Source organism: Lissotriton vulgaris, chromosome 6, assembly GCF_964263255.1.
Source record: "Lissotriton vulgaris chromosome 6, aLisVul1.2, whole genome shotgun sequence".
In the NCBI taxonomy this organism is placed as follows: Eukaryota; Metazoa; Chordata; class Amphibia; order Caudata; family Salamandridae; genus Lissotriton; species Lissotriton vulgaris.
In genome coordinates this window covers 1,904,405,342-1,904,426,157 of record NC_141694.1, presented here as the reverse complement: position 1 = coordinate 1,904,426,157, position 20,816 = coordinate 1,904,405,342, and the positions used below count along the sequence as shown (strand labels likewise).

The 20,816-nt window shown below is 43.4% G+C and overlaps 2 pseudogenes across 1 annotated transcript in view; both read right to left on the bottom strand.

Moving 5' to 3' along the window:
• Positions 1–1,878: 1,878 nt before the first annotated feature.
• LOC147709865 (uncharacterized) lies at positions 1,879–4,119 on the bottom strand (annotated as a pseudogene).
• Positions 4,114–20,816, bottom strand: part of LOC147709864 (uncharacterized) — a 182,251-nt pseudogene continuing 165,548 nt past the window's right edge. The window contains exon 2 of the transcript XR_015296743.1: positions 4,114–6,809. The product of XR_015296743.1 is annotated as an uncharacterized LOC147709864 (transcript). The remainder of the gene's footprint in view (positions 6,810–20,816) is intronic.

Sequence of the window (20,816 nt, the reverse complement as noted above, 5' to 3'; positions counted from 1 at the left end):
CAGAGACCACCCAGATAGCAGCCATAGAGGACAATACCAACTGATTGATTGAGTATGCATATTCATATTGATTTTTCTCAGTGAGGACTTTCTGATGCGGTTTTAACTCTCCCTTGCCAAAAAAAAGCCTTGCTAAATTTAGTGTGTCCTTCACGGTTGACTTTTGATGTCAAGTAAGCTCTCCATTTATGAATGCATGGTCATATTCTATACATTTATAGAGTTTCTCACCTGTGTGAACATTCTGATATTTACATTTTGTTTTGTAATCGATCCCTTGTCACATTCTATTCATTAATATGGTTTCTCCCTAGTGTGAAATTGTTTATGCAGCATTAGCTCATTCTTCCTGTAGAAAACCTTATTAAACTCTGTTCATACATTGGATTTCTTTCCATTTAGATTTTCGGATGTCACTTCAGTTTTCCATTTATTATGAATGTTTTGTGGTATTCAGTACACAGATGTTTTCTCCCCTGTGTGAACTTTCTCAACTTGTATTTTGCTTTGTAATAAATCCTGTGTCACATTCTGTACATTCATGTGGTTTCTTCCCAGTGTGGACGCTGATATTGCTTTAACTCTCCCTTTATAATAAATACCTTCTCAAATGCGTTGCAGTTGAATGGTCATCCTCCATTTGGAATAATTGTTTTGTCACATTTTGTACAATTATATGGTTTCTTTTATGTGTGAACATTCTGATGTATTTTTAAACTTTGCTTTGTAATAACTGCTGAGTCACATTCAGTACAGCCATATCATTTCTCACAAGTGTGGAATTTTTTATGTAGTATTTATCTTTGCCTAGTAATAAATGTCTTGTTGCATTATATACATTCATAGGGTTTCTCTTCTACGTGGACTATCTGGTGTTGCATAAGATGGGACTTTCCGATAAATACCTTCTCACATTCAGTGCAGTTGAATAGTCTCTCTCCGTTGGGGATTTTCTGACGTTGCTTCAGCTCTCCTTTGGTTAATGTTAATGTTAATGTTAATGTTAGCCACACTTTTAGAGCGCACGGCTACCCCAAAAGGGTGTCCCGGCGCTTTAGCAAAGAGGCCCCTAGAAACAGAAAAACCAAAAGGTAAGCAAATTGCAGTAACGCGGGTTACTAGGTGAAGAGCAGAGTCTTCAGCTCCTTCCTGAAGGCCAAGAGATTATTTGCTTTCCGGAGGGAAAGAGGGAGTGCATTCCACAGGCAAGCTGTTACGTGTTGGAAGGAGCGACCTCCCATCCGCACACGTTTGACCACAGGCACCTCCATTTTGGCCAGGTCCGCCGACCGCAGAGACCTCCGTGGCACATAGAAAGCAGTACGCTTCCTCAGGTAGAAAGGGCCGGTCGCATGGAGAGCTTTAAACGCCAATGTGAGGAGTTTAAATTTAATTCTCTCCGCGATTGGTAGCCAGTGAAGCCTGGCTAAGAGCGCTGAGGCTCTCGCTCTCCTCGGCAGGCCATAGATGGCTCTGGCCGCCGAATTCTGTATGACCTGCAACCTAGATAACAAATATTTAGGTAGGCCCGCGAAGAGCGCATTCGCATAGTCCAGGCGTGATCCCACCAACGCCTGAACTATATTCCTGCGGTACTGCAAAGAAAGCAGGGGCAAAAATTTTCTAAGCATCTTGAGGATGCTGAAGCATTTCCCTGCTAGTCCCAGGATGTGGGGACGAAAAGAAAGTTCATCGTCAAACACCACTCCGAGATTTTTTACCTGAGCTGATGGTGTCTCAGGGGGGAACATGTCCTGGGGCCACCACGACTTCCAGCCCGGGTCTGGGGCACAGCCAAAGAAGAGCAGCTCAGACTTGTCTGAGTTGCATTTCAGGCTGTGCCGCTGAAACCACGCAAAGACTGCGCTCAGACAGTCCTTAATTCTGCCGCCGTTGAAGACCTCTCCCTTCCTGCAGGTGAACAGAAATGCTTATAAATGCTTTGTCACATTCAATGCATTCATACGTTTTCTCCCCAGTGTGAACCCTCTTATTTTGATTTAGCTGTCTATATTTTATAAATGCTTTGTCACATTCTGTACATTGATATGATTTCTCCCCAGTGTGGATTTTCTGGTGTCGCTTTAGCTCTGTATTTGTTATAAATGCTTTGTCACATTCTGTATATTGATATGATTTCTCCCCAGTGTGGATTTTCTGATGTCGTCTTAGCTCTGTATTGGTTATAAATGCTTTGTCACATTCTGTACATTGATATGATTTCTCCCCAGTGTGGATTTTCTAATGTCGCTTTAGCTCTGTATTTCTTGTAAATGCTTTGTCACAATCTGTACATTCATACGGTTTCTCCCCAGTGTGGATCATTCGATGCTGCTTTAGCTGTGTCTTCCATCTGAACACTTTATTACATTCTGTACATTTATATGGTTTCTCCCCAGTGTGGATTTTCTGATGTCGCTTTAGCTCTGTATAGGTTATAAATGCTTTGTCACAATCTGAAAATTGATACAGTTTCTCCCCAGTGTGGATTTCCTGATGTTGCTTTAGCTCTGTATTTGTTATAAATGCTTTGCAACATTCTGTACACTGGTGTGATCTCTCTCCAGTGTGGGTTTTCTGGTGTTGCTTTAGCTCTCCAAGTGCTATAAATGCCTTATCACATTCTGGATTTTCTGATGTCGCATTAGATCGCTATTTGTTATAAATGCTTTGCCACATTCTGTACATTGATATGATTTCTCTCCAGTGTGGATTTTCTGATGTCGTTTAGGGCTGTATTTGTTATAAATGCTTTGTCACATTCTGTACATTGATATGATTTCTCCCCAGTGTGGATTTTCTGATGTCGCTTTAGCTCTGTATTTGTTATAAATGCTTTGTCACATTCTGTACATTGATATGATTTCTCCCCAGTGTGGATTTTCTGATGTCGTCTTAGCTCTGTATTGGTTATAAATGCTTTGTCACATTCTGTACATTGATATGATTTCTCCCCAGTGTGGATTTTCTAATGTCGCTTTAGCTCTGTATTTCTTGTAAATGCTTTGTCACAATCTGTACATTGATACGGTTTCTCCCCAGTGTGGATTTTCTGATGTCGCTTTAGCTTTGCATTTGTTATAAATGCTTTGTCACATTCTGTACATTCATACGGTTTCTCCCCAGTGTGGATCATTTGATGCTGCTTTAGCTGTGTCTTCCATCTGAACACTTTATTACATTCTGTACATTTATATGGTTTCTCCCCAGTGTGGATTTTCTGATGTCGCTTTAGCTCTGTATAGGTTATAAATGCTTTGTCACATTCTGTACATTGATATGATTTCTCCCCAGTGTGGATTTTCTGATGTCGCTTTAACTCTTTATTTCTTATAAATGCTTTGTCACAATCTATACATTGATACGGTTTCTCCCCAGTGTGGATTTTTGATGTTGCTTTAGCTCTGTATTTGTTATAAATGCTTTGCAACATTCTGTACACTGGTGTGATCTCTCTCCAGTGTGGGTTTTCTGGTGTTGCTTTAGCTCTCCAAGTGCTATAAATGCCTTATCACATTCTGTACATTTATATGGTTTCTCTAAAGTGTGGATTTTCTGATGTCGCATTAGATCGCTATTTGTTATAAATGCTTTGCCACATTCTGTACATTGATATGATTTCTCTCCAGTGTGGATTTTCTGATGTTGCTTTAGCTTTTCATTTGTAATAAATGCTTTGTCACATTCTGTACATTGATATGGTTTCTCTCCAGTGTGGATCATTTGATGCCGCTTTAGCTGTGTCTTCCATCTGTACACTTTACTACATTCTGTACATTTATATGGTTTCTCTCCAGTGTGGATTTTCTGATGTTGCATTAGATCTCCATTTGTTATAAATGCTTTGTCACATTCTGTACATTCATACGGTTTCTCCCCAGTGTGGATCATTTGATGCTGCTTTATCTGTGTCTTCCATCTGAACACTTTATTACATTCTGTACATTTAAATGGTTTCTCCCCCGTGTGGATTTTCTGATGTCGCATTAGATCTCCATTTGTTATAAATGCTTTGCAACATTCTGTACACTGGTGTGATCTCTCTCCAGTGTGGGTTTTCTGGTGTTGCTTTAGCTCTCCAAGTGCTATAAATGCCTTATCACATTCTGGATTTTCTGATGTCGCATTAGATCGCTATTTGTTATAAATGCTTTGCCACATTCTGTACATTGATATGATTTCTCTCCAGTGTGGATTTTCTGATGTCGTTTAGGGCTGTATTTGTTATAAATGCTTTGTCACATTCTGTACATTGATATGATTTCTCCCCAGTGTGGATTTTCTGATGTCGCTTTAGCTCTGTATTTGTTATAAATGCTTTGTCACATTCTGTACATTGATATGATTTCTCCCCAGTGTGGATTTTCTGATGTCGTCTTAGCTCTGTATTGGTTATAAATGCTTTGTCACATTCTGTACATTGATATGATTTCTCCCCAGTGTGGATTTTCTAATGTCGCTTTAGCTCTGTATTTCTTGTAAATGCTTTGTCACAATCTGTACATTGATACGGTTTCTCCCCAGTGTGGATTTTCTGATGTCGCTTTAGCTTTGCATTTGTTATAAATGCTTTGTCACATTCTGTACATTCATACGGTTTCTCCCCAGTGTGGATCATTTGATGCTGCTTTAGCTGTGTCTTCCATCTGAACACTTTATTACATTCTGTACATTTATATGGTTTCTCCCCAGTGTGGATTTTCTGATGTCGCTTTAGCTCTGTATAGGTTATAAATGCTTTGTCACATTCTGTACATTGATATGATTTCTCCCCAGTGTGGATTTTCTGATGTCGCTTTAACTCTTTATTTCTTATAAATGCTTTGTCACAATCTATACATTGATACGGTTTCTCCCCAGTGTGGATTTTTGATGTTGCTTTAGCTCTGTATTTGTTATAAATGCTTTGCAACATTCTGTACACTGGTGTGATCTCTCTCCAGTGTGGGTTTTCTGGTGTTGCTTTAGCTCTCCAAGTGCTATAAATGCCTTATCACATTCTGTACATTTATATGGTTTCTCTAAAGTGTGGATTTTCTGATGTCGCATTAGATCGCTATTTGTTATAAATGCTTTGCCACATTCTGTACATTGATATGATTTCTCTCCAGTGTGGATTTTCTGATGTTGCTTTAGCTTTTCATTTGTAATAAATGCTTTGTCACATTCTGTACATTGATATGGTTTCTCTCCAGTGTGGATCATTTGATGCCGCTTTAGCTGTGTCTTCCATCTGTACACTTTACTACATTCTGTACATTTATATGGTTTCTCTCCAGTGTGGATTTTCTGATGTTGCATTAGATCTCCATTTGTTATAAATGCTTTGCCACATTCTGTACATTGATATGATTTCTCTTCAGTGTGGATTGTCTGATGTTGCTTTAGCTTTCCATTTGTTATAAATGCTTTGTCACATTCTGTACATTCATACGGTTTCTCCCCAGTGTGGATCATTTGATGCTGCTTTATCTGTGTCTTCCATCTGAACACTTTATTACATTCTGTACATTTAAATGGTTTCTCCCCCGTGTGGATTTTCTGATGTCGCATTAGATCTCCATTTGTTATAAATGCTTTGCCACATTCTGTACATTGATACGATTTCTCTTCAGTGTGGATTGTCTGATGTCGCTTTAGCTTTCCATTTGTTATAAATGCTTTGTCACATTCTGTACATTCATACGGTTTCTCCCCAGTGTGGATCATTTGATGCGGCTTTAGCTGTGTCATCCATCTGAACACTTTATTACATTCTGTACCTTTATATGGTTTCTCCCCAGTGTGGATATGCTGATGCTGCTTTAGGTGCTTCTTCCTTCTGAATGCTTTATTACATTCTGTACATTTATATGGTTTCTCCCCAGTGTGGATCTTCTGATGTCGCATTAGATCTCCATTTGCTATAAATGCTTTGCCACATTCTGTACATTCATACGGTTTCTCCCCAGTGTGGATCATTTGATGCGGCTTTAGCTGTGTCTTCCATCTGAACACTTTATTACATTCTGTACATTTATATGGTTTCTCCCCAGTGTGGATTTTCTGATGTAGCATTAGGTCTCCATTTGTTATAAATGATTTGTCACATTCTGTACACTGATATGCTCTCTCTCCAGTGTGGGATTTCTGGTGTTGCTTTAGCTCTCCAAGGGTTATAAATGCCTTATCACATTCGGGACATTTATATGGTTTCTCCCCAGTGTGGATTTTCTGATGTCGCTTTAGCTTTGCATTTGTTATAAATGCTTTGTCACATTCTGTATATTCATACGGTTTCTCCCTAGTGTGGATTTGTTGATGCTGCCTTAGATTTGTCTTCTTATGGAACAATTTATTACATTTATATGGTTTCTCCTCTACGTGGATACCCTGATGCTGCATCAGGTCTTTAATTTCAAAGAAAGTCACAGTCATTCCATCTATACTATTCTTCTCCAGTATGATTTTCTTATGTGGCACTTGCTCTTTCTCTCCCTAATAAATGTGTTGTCAGTTTCTAGATATTCATACGGTTCCTCTTTCGTGTGTTCTTTCTGATCCAGGTTAGCTCTTCCCTCTCAAAGAGAACCTTATCAGACTTGCTTCAGTATGTCAGTGTGTTATTTCATCAATGTATATCAGGTGATCCCTAAGAGCCGAGTACAGACCACATTAGGCAGTTTGGGTTTTCTGCTGTAGAAAAAAGCTGTGGTGAGGCATTAGCCTTCAAGGGAAGACATTTCGAGGTATACTGTTTAAACATCACTTCCTACACAAGTGATGTTTAATATCTTCACCTTTTTTGTTCATTCCTGCATTTATTTCACCTGTTGGAAAAAAAATTAAAATAACACTGGATAAGCTTAAACGGTGGTTGACATCATGAAAATCTATTGGCATTTAATGAGACAATTAATTTACCACATAGACAAGTGTGCTGAAGAAATTCTACATTATATTTGCAATATAAAGATGCAATAGGCAGAGCAAGGGCATACGATCCTTCCTTGACGCCCTCCTATCGCAGAGTGTGGACTACAGGAGAAACCAAGACTCCAGTTGAGTCTTTTATGCAGCACCACAGTTCTTCTGACAGCAGTTCTGCGTAGATTCATAAGTGTTAGATTTGATGGGACCAGAGACTCGGCACTCACGTCCAAATGAGCCTTTGATATGAGGGAAACTAAAAAGAGTGGTTTTGAAGTGCATCAGTATCTCTTTCAATCCCAGCACTCACTCCAGACTACTAAAAGGAGTTATCATTCTTGTGTATGGGGTCAGTCTACTACCCTGTGATGGGTAAGAGTGGGCCCCTTCCTCGTATCCGCCCAGAAAGACCCATCGGGATGCAGATAAGTTCTAAATCACACCCAACCCTTGCAGTGTCTGTGTCTCTCTAGAAGGAATACACACAGGGGTTGGTCACCTAGCCCAAACATGTTTTAGAGACAGGCCGTAAGGCACAACAAGCAGTACAAGCAGAGAAAAGTCCACTTTCTAAAAGTAGCTATACTAAAATAGTAATGTTAAATCCGACTTTACCAGTAAAGGGGATTGATCATTACCATTGCAAAGATATGAAACATGAAAAGGCTACTACTTTCCAATCAGTAATTACAGTTTAAAGGTATTCTAAGGAATTCCCAGCTCTAGCCAATGAGAGGAGTAGGCCGTATAGCAGTAAAACAGTAATTTAGTTGTTTGTCACTACCAGGCCATGTAAAATATAGAAGTATATGTTCTGCATTTTACTCATATAGCGTCCTGTCCTTTGGGTTACCAAGGGCCTTCCTTAGGAGTGACTTATATGTAATAAAAGAGGAGTTTTAGGCTTTGCAAGTAGCTTTAAATGCAAAGTCAATGTGGCAGTAAACTTCACACACAGGCACTGCAGTGGCAGACCTGAGATGGTTTCAGGCTGCATATGTGGGTGGCACAGTCAGTGCTGCAGCCTACTAGTAGCAAATAATTTGCAGGCCCTGGGCATATGTAGTGCACTTTACTATGGGCTTATAAGCAAATTAAATATGCCAGCTGAGTATGAGCCCATGTTACCATGTTTAAGGGAGAGAGCACAAACACGTTAGCACTGATTAGCAGTGGTTACGTACGCAGAGTCCTAAAGCCAGCAAAAAACGAGCACAGAAAATGGAGGGAGGCAGGAAAAAAGTTGGGGAAAGATCACCCTAAGGCTGTCAGGTCTAGGAGCCTTTTCCAGTGAATGGACCACACAACAAAGAGCATCACAATAACTGCAGGAAATATAATCAATTGCTGCAAGGGAGTCCTTTATACTATCAGAGAGCCCTTGATAGAACCCGGACAATAATCTGTAAGTAAGTAAAGTAAAGTTTATTTTGTTGATTAATTAAAACTATTACAAACAGCAAAGAGCAAATTCAGTTTACAACCTGGTTTTAAAAAAGCAATATAAACACAGACCCAGATTATCCAGCACTCATATACATACTTAGTTCTGCTGTAGTAGGATGATCAATAAACAATTTAGCAGCAAATGTGAAATAAAGTGCAACGAGTTGTTAATGAATGAATTAGCAGCAAAAGTTAAATAAAGTGCAAATGTGCGCTCCATAACAAATACTTTAGATGCTATTCAAAGAATTCTGATAAAACCATTTTAATCTAGAATAATAATCAATATACTATGTCCCCACTAATTTGATGTACTTTAAGGCAACAAATTAGATGATCATGTACTTACAGCAAATATTATCTAGGAAATGACATAATACATTTATAACAATTACATTTTAAAATTTCTGTAAAATTTCCTCATGATCCCTAAAAACATTTACTATTATAGAGTCATTGACATTTTAGATAGCATTCATTACATGGATTTCATCGATTACAGTGTCTTCCTTACATAATTTTGTTTCCACTGTAAGGATATATTTAACAAACTGATGAACTAATCTAGGTGTAATACCACTTAGACATACAATGATTGCAGTTCTGCATGTTCTTACTCCCATTTCCCTAAAAAGCGGTTTTAAAAACATCTTTCGTTCAACAAGCAATCTTGGGCACAAAGTTACAATATGTTGTAGAGTTTCTTTGTTTTTACCACATAATCTACAGACATTAGACGGCCAATTTTTTTCCCATTTTGGGATCTTTGGCATCTTTCACATAGTGTAACTCCAGAGATGAGGCTCTGACCAGATCTACACAAGGAACAGGAGGTTTACAACCTTAATAAACACATATTGGCAAAGTCAAGAAGTCTCACCTTTTAGACATATCGGCTTTCCCAATGCTGCACAAGATCAAGAAAGAACAAGTATTTGCCATGCAATAGGTCTTGCATTTTCTAGAATTGGAGCTATTCGTGTAAATATAATTTGTTTTTACTTATGCCTGTAGTAGTGGATTGATGTAATGGCAATTGTGTGTTTTACAAGTAATTGATAAGCAAGCGTATCAATTGTGTTTCTGGTGTTTGGGGCTTTCTGGGATACAGTTTAAAGCAATCCTGGATTTGTTTTAGCAAATGAATACTATGCGTTTATAAAGGACACAACGAGAATGCTTCATAACATAAAGGAAAATGCCGGGTATGGACATATTGAACCCAAGAGAATCACCTGATTATTTTATTTGTGGGTATTTAATAATGTTAAGCAGCATGATGGTGCTAGTTTTACCTGTTTTTTAACACCCCGTTGGGTGGCTGCTATGAATCTGGTGCGATTATCCCTAGGGGCCCACAACAAGCAGAATAAAGAGAGAATTCCAGGCTGTAACTAGTAGGCTTGTGCACAGACTAATGAAACATAGCCGGAGGTTGTAATGATAGGATGAGCATGGAGACAGACTGGGGAAGCACTGGATGCATAGGCATGGGAAGCAGAGACACAATGAGCAGAGACACGATGAGCAGGGGCATGATGAGCAGGGACACGATGAGCAGAGACACGACGAGCAGAGACACAACGAGCAGAGACACGACGAGCAGAGACACGACGAGCAGAGACACGACGAGCAGAGACACGACGAGCAGAGACACGACGAGCAGGGACACGACGAGCAGAGACACGACGAGCAGAGACACGATGAGCAGAGACACGATGAGCAGGGCTACAGTAGACAATGTGAGCTGAAGCAGACAAAGGAATTACAGGTTATGAAGGCAGCGATACATGCAGTGGACACACACAGGGGGCACAGAGAGAAACCATAAACCAAAGGAGGTGCATTTAGTGGGTGGACACACATTGGAGTACAGGGTATCAACCAGGCATAAGGTAAGAAGAGGAGGATGAAGAACCGGCAAGGCACAGAGACTGGGGGCCCATGCACTGGACACACAGTGGGAGCGAAGATGCCTGGTGAGAGCTAGCAGATTGCAGGGAGGCAGGGATATGCTGAGCACGTACAGCTGCGGAAAAACCGAAGTGATGCTTCCCTGCGTGAACCCATTAAGAGGTAGCAAAGAAGAGCCACATATGAGTGTCCTGAATTTTTACCGTTTGTCCTGAATTTTTACTCTCATCGTCCGAAATTTACACCCATGCCAATTGGTCACCCTAGGTAGTAGGGGTGCATAGAGCGCCTTGGTGGGCCTGAGAGGAGGGAAAGGAAAGGCAAGCAGAGTGCTTTAGGTTAAGGAGAGAAAGAAAGTGCTCCAGGGAGAAGGGGCAGTGGGGATTGCTTCAAAAGATGGACATTGCAAATGAACAAACCCAGTGCTGGTGAATCGCATTCTCAATGACATGGAGTCATCATGTAAACCTACCTGGCCAGAAAAGCCTTTGAGGGAGGAGCCATGTCAGGATTTCACAATATCCACCTGAATCTTATTTACATGCACTAATGAAAATGGGAACCAGAATGGGTGTGTAGTCAGGCCCTAGTCGACCTGCATTGGGTGACCCTAATTTATAAACAATTAGAAAGCATTATCACTATGCTTCCACAAGAAGGATAGGCGTGTTTGTGATGCTAATAATCATGTCCAAAATGAAACTGAATTTTATTTTAAAAAACAAATAATGTTTTAGATAAGATGGTGTTATTGATATGTATTGAATGACTAGATTATTGTCTTATTAAAAATACAAGCATTCTGAGAAGGCAAGCTGCCTGCCAAGAGTGCTGGATATTCCTTCCTCCTCAAGTGTCACACACAGCTCGCCACTAATAGAAAAGTACCTGACTCCTGGAACTGGAAGAGATTTAGCGTATGACAACTCTACAGAGGGTTCATTTCACGATGGTGAGTTTTTAACAAACCAGTGAGGAATAAGAGCCCACTTCAGAGAACGGAGCATACTTCAGAGGTCAAAAAGTTCGAACACCAGTGGAGCTGACTAAGACCCTCATTTCAAAAGTCGTGCAACTTTGGTTGTGATACTACTGCACCCAAAATAAATTGATACTGCAGGGTGCAGTATTTATTGGATATAATATTAGAACACTAGAGTGATATTTGGATGTACGAACGGTATAACTTATAAATAGCAGACGTTTACCACTATTGCGAATTCTCAGAGCATGGGCAACGTGTCAATTCAAAGTCTAAAAAAGGAATTCAACTGTTTGAGAATAACACTTATGTCAAAAAAGATAATTACATTCTATTCACATCATACTATATAGATATGTGAATAAACTCAGCATCTATTTTCTTTTATCTAACCATAATTCACATTAGCCAAATCGACAGAAGTCCGTGCCATAAAATAAAGATTTCATGAGAATTTTTATGCTTGTGGGAGATTTTTTATTTTAATCCTTAGCACCAAAACAACACAACTTTTTGGAAAGCACATGGGGTAGTTAAATTCAATGCAATTATTAAAAGGAGTATAACAGCACCACAATAGACAAATTTAGAGGGTGTGGGATGGAGGCAGTTTGTACTGACGGTTTAAAGGGGGAGTTTAGGTATTTGTCGAAGAGTAGCAGTTTCAGTTTCTTATTCAAGTGAGGGAATGATTGATTGTCCCGTAAATCTTGAGGTTGCGAGTTCCAAATTCTAGGGGAGTTTCTGGGGAATCAAAATGTGCAAGATATCGCTCTCTCAAATTTTGGTGGAATCAGGAGTAGACTGTTAGAGCTTCGAAGGGGTCTCTTTTGGACAGCTTTTGTTAATTTATGTGTGAGGTAAATTGGGTTTTTAGTGTCTAGCGCTTCGTGGGTTATGCACACAGTATTGAATATAGCTCTTGCCTCAGTTGGTCGCCAGTTACAATTCTTGAGAGCAGGAGTGATGTGGTTGGAGCGACTCTTCCCCGACAGAAGTCTGGCCGCTGCATGGAGTGTGGCTTTCAGGGGGTCCAGGTCAGTTTTTGGGGTGCCTGTGATTGTGCCCTTGCTGTAGTCTAACTTTAGGAAGACTAAGGTTTACTTCACCGTCTTTAGAAGGGATGAAGGGTTTGACTTTTTATGGGTATTTTAACATCCAAGATGCACTTTTTGACTGAGGTGTTTATATGCTCTTTCATCCTCTCATTGTATTGTAATTGAATTTATATAGCGCTTCCCACCCCAGACGAGGAGTCGATTCGCTTTTCGGTGAGTAGTACGCTACTCCAGAACCTACAAAGGACTAGTGGTAGATTAGAACAGTGAAATTTGAGTTCATTTGAGTTGTGGACATGTAACTGTTCGTTGGATTGAAAATGATAATGGGGGATAGAAGGGAAAAAGAGACTAGAAAGTTTATTGGGAGACCATAGTAGTAAGAGGCGCTTTGCGATGAGTATAAGGAGGGATGGAGGGAAGAATCTCTAGAAGTGGATGTGGAGATCAGAGTACTAACTTGAGTTTTGGGATGAGTCGAAGGAGGAATAGAGGAGGGAAGAATTTAGAAAGGGCTATTGTGGAGATCACAGTAGCAGAAAGAGGGTTGGGGTGAGTCAGAGTGGAGGTAGAGGATATATTGTGAGAGGTATAGGGTGAAATATAGAGTAGTGCATCAGAGATAGTCAATGTTTTTTTACAGGAGTAAGGTAATAAATACATAGATACACAAGTATATATCAAGGAATGCAAATATCCAGATACATACATATAATCTAATTACATGTTCATATACACAGGGATATGCTGGACATTTATGTTTGAGTATGGCAGTTATGTAGGAAACAGCCAACTCTTGGGTATTCTTGTGAAACTAAGATAGTTATCTGTGGATCGTAGGTTTGGGGGGTAATTAATTCCATGTTATGGCTGCTTGAACAGAGAAGGATGTGCCACCTACTGTTTTTCTCTTGTATGGTGGGATTTTGAGGCGAGGTGCCAGTCTGGAGAGGTAGTTCCTTTGTTGAATGTATTTTGTGAAAGATTGGCACAAATTTGCTGTTGCAGAAATTAGTTTGGTAACAGTGGTAGTGTTCAACAGTGGTAGTGGTATGGGCTCACTCTATAGCAATGACAAACATTTCAAAAACTATTGCAGTAACCCCCTCTCCAAAAAACTAAACAAAATATTTTGCCTTCTTTCCCTCCCAAATACCAATACGTAAATTATTCAGCATATGAGCCCTGAGAGAATGGAGCAAGGTGTAAGCAAGTACACTTAAAGCGCCTTGCGTCCTACGGCTCAAATAGCCGCTCTTTTTAGCTACAAAAATTAGAAGAAAATGATCAAGGTGAATGAGAATGGCAAACACAAAGAATGCCACAGGAGCTTAACCACAGTAAATGAAGTGCATGTGTGTCCACAATGAAGCCACCACCCTAAGGGCTACCTACATCTATAGCCGAGAACTGCCACAGGCCCGATACCCAGAGCTTTGCACTCCAGTGACCAACAACCAAACAATAAAGAGTGTGCCACGTCCTATACAGCACATCCCTCTAGGGAAACTGGGCTTGTGGACCAGGAACTGGCTGTGAAAGGATGTTTCTGGTAATGGTCAGAATTGACTGGCCCAAACTCCCATCACCCACCAAAGCAGACATCATGCAGGACTTGAGAAGGAAAGGTCCGACATAGCTTATGCATGCTTGCTGAAAGTAGACGATAAGCTCTATGGAACATTAGGTTGTTGCTTATCTCAATCACAGAACTGAGACATGAGTGAGGTCTGGGCTGAACTATAACCCGTAGGAGCTATGATCAGCCACCAGGAGACCACTACTGATCAGACATTCTTCACACCTGTTTTCAACAGACACGGTCGCTCCAGACGCTGCTCCCCGCTCCTGTCTGCCTGCTGAAGTGCCTCTGCTTCCCCACCTCGCTCTTACGCAAGTACCCACAGAGTGTAACTTTACCTGCCTTAAGGAAGGAACCTCGCTGTGTCTTAGCGCTCCGCCTGCATTACAACGCTGCTATTGATCGCCTGGCATCTAGAATATTGTAGCGCTACTGCATTAGTGTGTCTTGGCGCTCCGCCTGCATTACAGCGCTGCTGTTGATCGCCTGGCATCTAGAGTGTTGTAGCGCTGCTGCATTGGTGTGTCTTGGCGCTCCGCCTGCATTGCAACGCTGCTGTTGATCGCCTGGCATCTAGAATATTGTAGCGCTGCTGTCGCTGTTGTCTGCCTGATCTCACCGGTGCCTTTGTTGGTCAGATTGCGCTATTCGACTTCTGTGCCCCATTCTGGTTAGATATCGGCTGAGGCCATTTTGGGATTGATGTTGTTGTTGTTGTTTGCTTCCTGTGCCTTCCCCGACCAGTCCCCGCCCAGCTCCCGCCTCCCTGCTGACCACCCCTCGCCCCTCCCCCCTCTCCATCCACTTATGACAGTTGTAGATTCGCGCAGCGTCCACGCGCAGCGTTCGCGCCCCATTCGCGCCGAAGGTGCGCCAAAGGTAAGCCCGTCTACGCCCGTCCGCGCCTGGACCGCGCCCAGCGCCAGACCCCCTGGTCCTCGTAATGCCCACCCCTCCCGCATTACTTACGATGCCTCCACCCTCCTAGCCCTTAACCCCGGCCGTTCCCCCAACTGCGTCCAAGCCGCTCCTGGGCACACTCATGGACCCTTCTCCTGCAACTCCTGCAAGTTCGACGGCACCAAGAACAACTCCTCATCTACGAACACACAACAGATTTCCGACCCCACCCAACTACAATGCATCCTGCTCAACTCCCGCTCAGTCCACAGGCACGCCATCGACCTCTGGAATCTAAAAGACACCATCTCTCCGGACGTCGCCTTCCTAACAGAAACATGGATGAACGCCACATCAGCCCCAGACATCACCATTGCCATCCCGGAAGGCTATAAGATCATTCGCAAGGACCGTACCGGCCACACAGGAGGAGGCATCGCTATCGTCCATAAGAAATCCATCCGCATCTCAACCAGCTCAGACGTCAATCTCGCCAACACTGAACACCTTCACTTCCAGATCCACATCGACCCCAAGACCACACTCAGAGGCACCCTTCTTTACAGGCCACCAGGACCCCGCGCACAATTCAGTGAAGACATCACGGACTTCATCACTCCACACGCGCTCCCCTCCGAGGATTACATCCTTTTGGGAGACCTCAACTTTCACCTTGAAAAGAACAACGACCGAAACACCACTACCCTTTTGGACAACCTCGCCAACCTCGGACTTAAACAACTTGTCACTACCCCCACCCACATCGCAGGTCACACTCTCGACCCTATCTTCACCTCCAGCAAACATGTCTCCTTCAGCCACACCACAGCTCTCCTTTGGACTGACCACAGCTGCGTTCACTTTACCTACAACAAGCCCACATCCAACAACCACCCCCAACCCACCCTGCAAAGAAACTGGAACAAAATCACCATCGACCAGATCTCCTCATCGCTTCTTCTAAACCCCCCAGCCCTCTCCTCAATCCCCGACCAAGCAGCCACCAACCTCTCCCAATGGTTATCCAACAGCGCCGACATCCTAGCACCACTGAAAAAACGACAAATCAAACTAGGCAGCAAGAAGGCCTCCTGGTTCAACGATGATCTTAAGAAATCGAAGAAACTCTGTCGCTCCCTTGAGAAGGCCTGGAAAAAAGACCCAACCACCAGCACCAAGGACGCCTTCAAAAACGCCACCCGTATACACCACCAACTGATCCGGACTGCCAAGAAGGCCGCATTCAAAGACCGACTAGATAACAACGCCCACAACAGCAAGGAATTATTCAACATCGTCAAGGAATTTACCAACCCCTCAGCCAACTCCAACGACATCGCCCCCTCTCAAGCCCTCTGCGACTCCCTAGCCTCATTCTTCCACAACAAAATTGCAGACATCCACAACAGCTTCGACAACCGACCCGAAGACCAACCCACCCAACCCCCTGCAGGACCCCCACCCCCCTTGAACATCCTCAATGACAGGAAGCCAATCTCCACTGAGGACACCATCCGTCTGATGAACTCTATCCACTCAGGATCCCCCACAGACCCATGCCCTCACCACATCTTTAACAAAGCAGACTCCATTATAGCACCGCACCTCCGAGACATCATCAACTGCTCCCTCAACTCCGCAACCTTCCCGGAAAGCTGGAAACATGCCGAACTCAGCGCCCTCCTGAAGAAACCCACAGCTGACCCCACCGAACTCAAAAACTACCGCCCTATCTCACTCCTTCCATTCCCGGCCAAAGTCATCGTGAAAGCGGTCAACAACCAGCTCGCAGCATTCCTTGAAACCAACAAATCCCTCGATTCCTCACAATCCGGCTTCCGAGCCAAGCACAGCACTGAAACCGCCCTCATCGCAGCAACAGACGACATTCGAACTCTACTGGACAATGGAGACACAGACGCCCTCATCCTCCTCGACCTCTCCGCAGCTTTCGACACGGTCTGTCATAGCACCCTTTTACAATGCCTCAGAAACGTCGGAATCCAAGGAAAAGCACTGGAATGGATCACCTCGTTCCTCACCGGAAGAACCCAGAGAGTTCGCCTTCCACCATTCAAGTCAGAGGCCACTGAAGTCATCTGCGGCGTACCACAAGGATCTTCACTCAGCCCCACCCTCTTCAACGTATACATGAGCCCCCTCGCGGCCATCGCACGCCAACACAACCTCAACATCATCTCCTACGCCGATGACACTCAACTGATCCTATCTCTCACCAGAGACCCTAACACTGCCAAAACCAACCTGCATGAAGGAATGAAAGAAGTAGCCGACTGGATGAAGCACAGCCGTCTGAAACTGAACTCAGACAAAACAGAAGTCCTCATCCTAGGCACCTCCCCCTCCGCCTGGGATGACTCTTGGTGGCCAGAGGCCCTTGGAAAAGCACCCATCCCGACGGACCACGCACGGAACCTGGGCGTCATCCTGGATTCCTCACTCTCGATGAACAGACAAGTCAACGCCGTTTCTTCATCCTGCTTCAACATTCTTCGCATGCTCAAAAAAACATTTCGTTGGATCCCCACCGAAACTAGAAAAACGGTCACCCACGCTCTGGTCACGAGCCGACTGGACTACGGAAACACCCTCTACACCGGTACCACCGCAAAACTCCAGAAAAAACTCCAACGCATCCAGAACGCTTCAGCCAGGCTCATATTAGACATCCCGCGTAAAGAACACATCTCTGGTCACCTGAAAAACCTCCACTGGCTCCCCGTCAATAAGAGGATTACTTTCCGGCTCCTAACCCACGCACACAAAGCACTCTACGAAATCGGACCCGAATGCCTCAACACACGACTGTCCTTCTACACCCCCTCCCGCCAGCTACGATCCTCCAACCAAGCCCTTGCCACTGTACCTCGCATCAACAAAACCACCATGGGAGGTAGATCCTTCTCCTACCTGGCAGCCAAAACCTGGAACTCACTTCCCACTCACCTCCGCCTTACTCAGAACCACCTAGCATTCAGAAAGCAACTTAAAACGTGGATATTTGACAAGTAATTCCCCACCCTTCTTCAAGCGCCTTGAGACCCTGCGGGTATGTAGCGCGCTATATAAATTTACTGACTTGACTTGACTTGACACTTGATCAGTAGCGATCTGTCGGGCTTCTGTTCTGAAAGTGCGAGTGTGAAACTCTGCAAAAGACAAACAGTTACCATGCATGACGTCCATCCAGCCACCAAATGATATTGAATGGGTACCTGCCTTCACCTGGTCCTATTCTCTGGGCTGGCAGGTTGTGCTCCTTCTCTTCCACAGTTCACAACACCATATCTGCCCCACAGATACAAACCCCTCCCAACTTTTCTGATCTCCTGTGCTCACAGCACTTCCCAAATGTCCCGACCTTTTCCTCCTTCTACAACTGTTCACAGCCACCCAAAAGCCATTCTTTCCCTTGCCCGTCTTCCTTTCGCCACCATCCTAAACACTTACCAACCTTCACAACTCTCCCGCACAATATCCCAAACAGGTCTTTGCTTTGTGTCCCAAGCATCACTTGCTTCAAGCTTCAGACAGTAAACTGCACGCAGATCCAGCAGCGTGGCATCACTGCACGCACACGAGCACTTCTGAGAGCAGAATCACTATGCAGATCGCACACTACACAAGTGCCATAACATGGGCATGCTACACAATCGCCAGTAACTTAACATGAGCACACTACACAAGCACCAGTAACATGACCTGAGCACCCTACAAAAGCGCCAGTAACATAACATGGGCACGCTACACAAGCGTCAGTAACATAACATGAGCACCCTACACAAGCGCCTGTAACATAACATGAGCACGCTACACAAGCGCCAGTAACATGAAAAGAAATTAAATAAAATAGTGTATTTAATATAGCACACAGCTACTCAGTGTCCTGGCGCGTGAACAGAGGAAGGAAGACGTGCGCAAAAGACGCATTATGTATTTAAAAGTCCCGTTTTTAGATTCTTCCTGAGGGAGAGTAGGTCTGTGGTTAGTCTCACAGACTAAGGGAGGCTATTCCAAAATGTTGCGCCTTGAAAGTCGAAGGATCTGCCTCCTGTGTGGGCATGGCATATTTAAGGCATGGTGGCCAAGTTGGCATTTGTAGATCTTAAGGATCTTGATGTGAAGTAGCGATTTACATGATTATTCAGGTAGCCGGCGCAGTAGCCATAGAAAACTTTAAAGAAGACGGTCATCGTTTTGAAGTCAATCTGTTCCTTTATGCGGAGCCAATGTAGAGACTTAATAATAGGGGTCATATTAGATCTAGGTTTAGAGCTCAGGATGGCTCTGGCAGCCATATTTTTAACCACTTGTAGGCACTGGATAAGAGATTTGGGAAGACCGAGGTACAAGCTGTTGACCTAGTCAAGTTCTGATATCACCAGAGCCTGTACCACAATCTTTCCGCTCTCAAGCGGTAACAGTGGCAGGAATTTTTTTAGCATGCAGAGTATGCCAAAGCAAGCGCCAATTAGATTTTGTATCTGCGAGCGCATGGAGAGTGTCTTGTCTGTGACAATTCCCAAGATTTTGACTTTCTCCTTATCCGTGGGTGGCAGATCTTTTGGCCACTAAGAGCTCTAGTCAGGCGTTTACCAAAGACCACAACTTCAGTTTTGTCAGGGTTACACTTCAGCTGATTGGTCTTAAGCCAATTAAAAACCTTTGTGAGGCAAGACCTAATCATTTCCCCGTCGAAGTTGGTTTCTTTAACGTATGTAAAAATCAGCTGATAGTCATCTGTGTAGGAAACAATTTTGGCACCCTCTTCCTCTACCAGAAATGCAAGGGGGGATAGATATATGTTAAAAAGGGTAGGTTAAGAATGGAGCCCTGAGGGACACCTACATTAATGGCCGGAACCAGGGGCGAGCCAGATGTCCTGAGATCTATTTTCCAGGAAGGAGGATATCCATGTTAGGGCGGTCCCCCCAGGCCGATGTTAGCAAGTCTATCTAAGAGCCTGTCATGTGGGACCATATCGAAGGCCGCCAATAGATCGAACAATATCAGAACAGCATTGCTGGACATTCGTCGGTAGGAAAGCCAGACTCAATGCTTAGAAGGGACAGTGATTCTTCCAGCTGAAGCTCAGGGAGAGCTGGTAAAGACGGGGGATCCAAGAAGTGAAATTTGCTAATTGCACTGCGGTAAAAGGTCAGTTCTTCCTCTGAGATGCAAGTGAAAACTTGTTGGATCACAGAAATATTATTGTGGGAGAATTGAGCTATCAGCTTAGACCATTCTTCCATGCATGGCCCGTCCTTTCTGCCGCCTTTTGTGCAGTAAAGGATTTAACTATGCCAAAGATTTCCTTAATCTTATTTTGGGCATTTTCGGTCTTGGTTTGAAAGAAGTTTTCCTTGGCCGCCGTGACGAAAATGTAGTGAGCTTTTAAGATATCTTTATACGTCTACCTGTCCTCAGGTAGATAGGATTTTACGCCATTTCCGTTCTATTTTTCTACAGTTCTTTTTGCTAGATCTGAGGGAATCGTTAAACCATAGAGCTGGTGCGGCCAACCTCTTTGAGGAGCGGGAAACAACCAGTACCGCTGCATCAATGTTGGTTCGGAGCCATGAATCTATTAAGAGGGCGTCCAAGTCGGACTGCAAGACAGCTCCGGTGAGGAATGAGAGAGGGCGTCGGCTAACATCGGATGGATAATTTATGCGTTAGCCCGAGGGGCTGTGGCAGAATTGGGAATGACGAATTTTAATAATGGGTGGTAAGACCAGGTAATAGGTAGAGGTAGGCTTACAATATATGTCAAAGTTGTGAAAGATTTGGTCTAGGGTATGGCCCTTCTCATGGCTGGCCGAAGAAATAGATGGAAACATTGCAGGCCTGCAGTGTCTCCAACAAGGAAGTTTTTAGAGGGTCTTTTCCATTATCCATATTAAAATCTCCCAGAATAAGGCAGTTGTTGTATTTCAGGGCCAGTGAGGTGGTGGCTGTGTTTAGCGTTGAAGTAATATTTCCAATTGCACTTGGTGGTCTGTAA